This window comes from Lolium rigidum, chromosome 3, assembly GCF_022539505.1.
Source record: "Lolium rigidum isolate FL_2022 chromosome 3, APGP_CSIRO_Lrig_0.1, whole genome shotgun sequence".
In the NCBI taxonomy this organism is placed as follows: domain Eukaryota; kingdom Viridiplantae; phylum Streptophyta; class Magnoliopsida; order Poales; family Poaceae; genus Lolium; species Lolium rigidum.
The window spans coordinates 384,126,816-384,132,493 of NC_061510.1; positions in this window are offsets into that span (position 1 = coordinate 384,126,816).

Sequence of the window (5,678 nt, forward strand, 5' to 3'; positions counted from 1 at the left end):
TGAGGATCACCCACGTAAATTGGCATAATTTTCTGAGTTACCTACAGAGAATTTTGCCCAGATTCGTGACAGCAAAGAAATCTGTTTCTGTGCAGTAATCCAAATCTAGTATTGACTTTACTATCAAAGACTTTACTTGGCACAACAAAACACAAAACTAAGATAAGGAGAGGTTGCTACAGTAGTAAACAACTTCCAAGACACAAATATAAAACAAAGTACTGTAGCAAAATAGCACATGGGTTATCTCCCAAGAAGTTCTTTTCTTTATAGCCATTAAGATGGGCTCAGCAGTTTTAATGATGCACTCGCAAGAAATAGTATTTGAAGCAAAAGAGAGCATCAAGAGACAAATATGAAACAAATTTAAGTCTAACATGCTTCCTATGCATAGGAATCTTGTAAATAAACAAGTTCATGAAGAGCAAAGTAACAAGCATAGGAAGATAAAACAAGTGTAGCTTGAAAAATTTCAGCACATAGAGAGGTATTTTAGTAACATGAAAATTTCTACAACCATATTTTCCTCTCTCATAATAACTTTCAGTAGCATCATGAGCAAACTCAACAATATAACTATCACATAAAGCATTCTTATCATGAGTCTCATGCATAAAATTATTACTCTCCACATAAGCATAATCAATTTTATTAGTTGTAGTGGGAGCAAATTCAACAAAGTAGCTATCATTATTATTCTCATCAAGTGTAGGAGGCATAGTATAATCACGACAAAATTTACTCTCCATAGTAGGTGGCACCAAAAGACCACTATCATTATAATCATCATAAATAGGAGGCAAAGTATCATCAAAGAAAATTTTCTCCTCAATGCTTGGGGGACTAAAAAGATCATGAAAACCAGCTTCCCCAAGCTTAGAACTTTCTATATTATTATCAACAATGGTGTTCAAAGCGTTCATACTAATATTACTACCAAGCATGCAAATAAGATTCCATAGGTTTTTTAATTTTCGCATCAAACAATCCATGTTTTAAATCAGGAAATAGAAATAGAAGCTCACTCTTGTCCATTATGCCAAACTAGTGTAAACAAGAAACAAAAAGATGCAATTGCAGGATCTAAAGGAAATAGCTTTGAGCACAAACACAACGGCGCCAGAAAAGTGCTTTACCTGGAACCGGAGTATGAGTGCCTTTTACCTTTCCTCCCCGGCAACGGCGCCAGAAAAGTGCTTGGCACGTAGTTGACGAGGGAGGAAAAGTGCTTAGTTGCCGGGCTTGCCAATGTGTGAGTGCCGTTTACCTTCCCTCCCCGGCAACGGCGCCATAAAAGTGCTTGATGTCTACTTTCCCCCTCCTTTCCTGTAGACAGTGTTGGGCCTCCAAGAGCAGAGGTTTGTAGAACAGCAGCAAGTTTTCCCTTAAGTGGATCACCCAAGGTTTATCGAACTCGGGGAGGAAGAGGTCAAAGATATCCCTCTCATGCAACCCTCGCAACCACAAAGCAAGAAGTCTCTTGTGTCCCCAACACACCTAATAGGTGCACTAGTTCGGCGAAGAGATAGTGAAATACAGGTGGTATGAATATATATGAGCAATGAGCAACGGTGCCGGAAAATAGCTTGCTGGCGTGTAGTTGATGGTGGTAGTATTGCGATAGTAGTAACGCAAGTAAAACGAGTAAACAAGCAGCGATAGCGATATTTAGGAACAAGGCCTAGGGATTACACTTTCACTAGTGGACACTCTCAACATTGATCACATAACGGAATAGATAAATGCATACTCTACACTTTTGTTGGATGATGAACACATTGCGTAGGATTACACGAACCCTCAATGCCGGAGTTAACAAGCTCCACAATAATGCTCATATTTTAGTAACCTTATAGTGTAAGATAGATCAAAAGACTAAACCAAGTACTAGCATAGCATGCACACTTGTCACCTTCATGCATATGTAGGAGGAATAGATCACATCAATATTATCATAGCAATAGTTAACTTCGCAATCTACAAGAGATCATGATCATAGCATAAACCAAGTACTAACACGGTGCACACACTCGTCACCTTTACACACGTGCGGGAGGAATAGAACTACTTTAATAACTTTGCTAGAGTAGCACATAGATAGTAGTGATACAAAACTCATATGAATCTCAATCATGTAAAGCAGCTCATGAGATCATTGTATTGAAGTACATAGTAGAGAGATTAACCACATAGCTACCGGTACAGCCCCGAGCCTCGATGGAGAACTACTCCCTCCTCATGGGAGCAGCGGCGGTGATGAAGATGGCGGTGGAGATGGCAGCGGTGTCGATGGAGAAGCCTTCCGGGGGCACTTCCCCGCTCCGGCAGGGTGCCGGAACGGAGACTCCTGTCCCCCGGATCTTGGCTTCGCGATGGCGGCGGCTGCGGAAGGTTTACGTGGTTTTCGTCGAAAGCATCAGGGTTTTCGATCCAGGGGCTTTATATAGGCGAAGAGGCGGCGCAGGAGGGTCGAAGGGGTGACGACACCATAGGGCGGCGCGGCCGGGGCCTGGGCCGCGCCGGCCTAGGGTCCGGGGGCCCGGTGCCCCCCTCCGGTCCTTCCCGGTGTTCTGGATGCTTCCGGTGAAAATAGGAACTTGGGCGTTGATTTCGTCCGATTCCGAGAATATTTCGTTACTAGGATTTCTAAAACCAAAAACAGCAGAAAACAGGAACTGGCACTTCGGCATCTTGTTAATAGGTTAGTTCCAGAAAATGCACGAATATGACATAAAGTGTGCATAAAACATGTAGATAACATCAATAATGTGGCATGGAACATAAGAAATTATTGATACGTCGGAGACGTATCAGTCCTCATCGGCGACGAGCTCCGGCGAGGTCCAAACCCTACCGACGGCCAGGGGAGGTCCTTACCGGCGTCCAGCGAGGTCAGCGAGGCGGGCAAACGACCGATGCGATGACGACGAGTCGAGGGAGGGTCGCGGCGACTCCTGAGGTGGACGAATTCGCGGGCTCGGTCTTCAGCGTCTCCGGCGGCCTCCGGTGGTGAAATTGGGGCGGCGTGGTGGCTAATGTGAAGGGGTAGAGATGCGAGGAGAGCAAGTGAGAGGAGGGGAAGGGGGTGATGTGCCCAGAGAGGGAGAGGAGGGCTCCGTTTTATAGTTGGCCCAGGAGGCCGAGTGGCACGGGCACGGTGAGGCGGGTGACGGCGCTACAGGGGCTGAGGTGAGTGGGCGAGGGCGTAGGACAGTTCTTGAGGTCAGGTCGAGCATGACGTGCGTGATGGCGCGGCAGGGGATGGACGGAGTAGCTCGGGCGGTCGTCATGTACTGGCGGACAGTGGCGGCAGACGTCGATGGTGACGATGGCTACAGAACTTCTCGGGCCAGACGACCATGTCTGGGAGGGAGCTGATGTCCTGGTGAGCGCGTGGGAGAAAGGAGGGGTCAGGGGGAGGTCAGCAGCGACGGGGAGAGTCCACGCTCTCGCGTGCACGTGCTCGCGTCCTTGCACGCTCTGGCTTGCCTGGCCGGCATGGGCACGTCCTGGCCTGGCCTGGGCATTGCTTCTGTTCGTCCTGGGAGTGTACCACTGTGTTCAGTGTGATGAGGCAAATCTATTTGGCAAGGTGAGTGAGGCTAGAGAGCGCAGGGGAGTATGGTTAGCATGGTGATGTCAAGTTGAGTGACATGGTCATGTTTGTACTAGGAATAGTGGTGCCAAGTGCAGGGTTTGGTCCAGGGGAGTAAGGAGAGTAGGAATGATGACCTGAGCAAGATGGTTGAGGCTAAAATCCAGCAGTTTTTAGCGTGTGTGGAGTTGGTGGTATTGTGCACAAAAGGAGTTTGTGAAAATGGCCGAAAGAGATTTTTTTTGAATTTTGCCAAATCCTTTTATGGGTGTGATTCATATATGATTTGGCACATTGTGGTGGTCTTGGTTTGCAAAGGTGAGTAGTTTTGTGAAATTCCAAAATGGGTAGAATCTAGAATCTGATTCAATGTCACCACTTTGCTTGATCACAATAAGAAATGGAGAAAGAATTAGACAAGGTGGTCAACACAAAAGTTGTTCACCTTGACAAGTTCTTGGATTAGGTGCAAAGAATTGGGAGGGTTTGGTTTATAAAACTCTTAATACAAGGGTTCAAAGTGGGGTACTTGTTAAAAATGTCACATGTGACCATTATCACATGTAACTAGGTTTTTGATTTTTCTTTGATTTGATTTTGGTTTCTTTGGTGCAAAGGGGATTCTTTTGAGGTTAAAATTGTTTCCAAACCATTGGCACAATTTTATATGGCCTAGGTTAAAGATTTTCAAAAATGGCCATAGGCCCATATGTGAGGGTTTTTGCAATTTCTCAATTCCTTTTCTTTCTTTCTCCTTGATCCAAAGGATCATGGTTTTGGGTTCAAATGAGGTTGGTTGGGTTGATGGAGGGTTTCACCAATTGGGGTAAAGTAAATAGGGCATAGGCCATTATTAGAGAAATAGCCATAAGCCCACATATGCTTTACCCTTTTATTTTATCTTCTTTTTAATTGTTCCTCTTTGGTTTTGAGAAAGGGTAGGGTTTTGGGTTTTGGCACAAGTCAAGGATTGTAAACACACATCATGGCAAAACTCATAACAATTGGGCATGAGCACTATGCATAGCACAAGATGTAATAAAAGTTTTTGTTGGTTCTCATTTTTGGAAAAAGGAAATTCATTTTCTTCTTTGTTTGAAAATTTGGGATGTTATTGGACACTAATTGTACAACCTTCGGCACTGGCCCAGCAGGAAGGGGGCAGCGAGGCACAAGGGGACGTCGCGGGAGGGGAAGAAACTAGGCGGCGATGCGCTACTTCGGAACTTATTTGCAATTTTATGTACCGAACAATGAATTTGTAATAAGTATGGAACTACTTTTCTATTTCAAATGTGAAACTATGTTACTGTAATTTATGTAGTGAACAATGAATTTGTAATAAGTATGGAACTACTTTGCAATTTTATTGTGGTCATGTATGTTACTTAAATATATATTCATATTATGTCCTGTCAATTTTGCAAATATGTTTTGTTGTTTACAGAAATGGTAGGAAGATCGTTGCTCAGTAGGGACCTTGAGAAGGCGCACCATGCGGCGAAAGCTAGAGGCAAGCCCTAATAGCCTTCCCACACTGGTGACACGCGGGGCTAATCAGAATTGGCAGATACACCCCGGTTGGGTCCAGAGGTATGTGAGATTTTATTTGATATATTCAATTTGAAGTACTCGCGCATACTAATTAGATTCTTATATGAATTTGTAGGTTGAAATGGGCTGGACTTCTACCTTTCGCTCGGTTGGTTGAGTCTCGAGGCGTACATTATGTGGCTGCTTGGGAAGGTGATGTTCACAGAGAACCATCAGACCACCATCAGCAGGCGCTACATCCCCATTGTGCAGGAGATAGCACAAGCTACAACCGCCGACGACATCGTACCGAGGAGTTGGGGTTCCGCGGTTCTAGCGGCCACGTACCGAGGTTTGTGAAATGCTTGTACAATTGTCTCCCCCAAGTCTGGCCTTCTTGGCTGCCCAATGTTGTTGCAGGTGTGGTCTTGGGAGAGGTTCCCAATTGGTCGACCAGACATAGATATTGAACGCCCTTTCGAGGCAAACAAGTTCGATGATGCAGACCGCATCGACATGCCTACGTTCGGTATACTTTGGACACGTCGCG